The sequence below is a fragment of the Bremia lactucae genome, linkage group LG1, assembly GCF_004359215.1.
Source record: "Bremia lactucae strain SF5 linkage group LG1, whole genome shotgun sequence".
Lineage (NCBI taxonomy): Eukaryota > Oomycota > Peronosporomycetes > Peronosporales > Peronosporaceae > Bremia > Bremia lactucae.
Genome location: NC_090610.1, coordinates 15,610,157 through 15,610,827, shown reverse-complemented (window position 1 = coordinate 15,610,827; position 671 = coordinate 15,610,157).

Genomic DNA, 671 nt, shown 5'->3' with positions numbered 1-671 from the left:
GAGACTGAGTCTCTAGTTATGTCGCGAAGTGGGGATGAGTGTGTCGTTGCGCAGTTGGATCAGTGGTATTTGACGTACGGTGCAGAGGACTGGAAAAAACGTGTGATGGATCACATAAGCGATCCGAAGAGCTTTAACGCATACAATCCAGTGGCGCTAGGTGAGTACAAATCGACTCTTGGTTGGCTGAAAGAGTGGGCGCCATGCCGACAGTCTGGTCTGGGTACGCGACTTCCTTGGGACCCCGAATTTGTGGTTGAGTCACTTACCGATTCGACTATTTACATGGCGTATTATACTATCGCGCACCATTTGCATGCCAATCTGGACGGGTCCCTTTTAGGACCGCACGGCATTAAGCCTGAGCAAATGACCAAGGAGGTTTTTGACTACATTTTTCTTAAGGCATCGCCCCCCACTGAGTCGACGATCCCTCTTGATGTTCTGAAACAATTTCGGGACGAATTTGAATACTGGTACCCTGTTGACGTCCGTGCGTCTGGCAAGGACTTGATTCGCAATCACTTGTCGATGTGTCTGTACAACCACGTAGAAATCTGGCGAGACGATCCGTCCAAGTGGCCGCGAGGCTTTTTTACGAATGGTCATGTTCAAGTAGACGGTAAGAAGATGTCGAAATCGATGGGAAATTTTCTTACGCTCAAAGACTG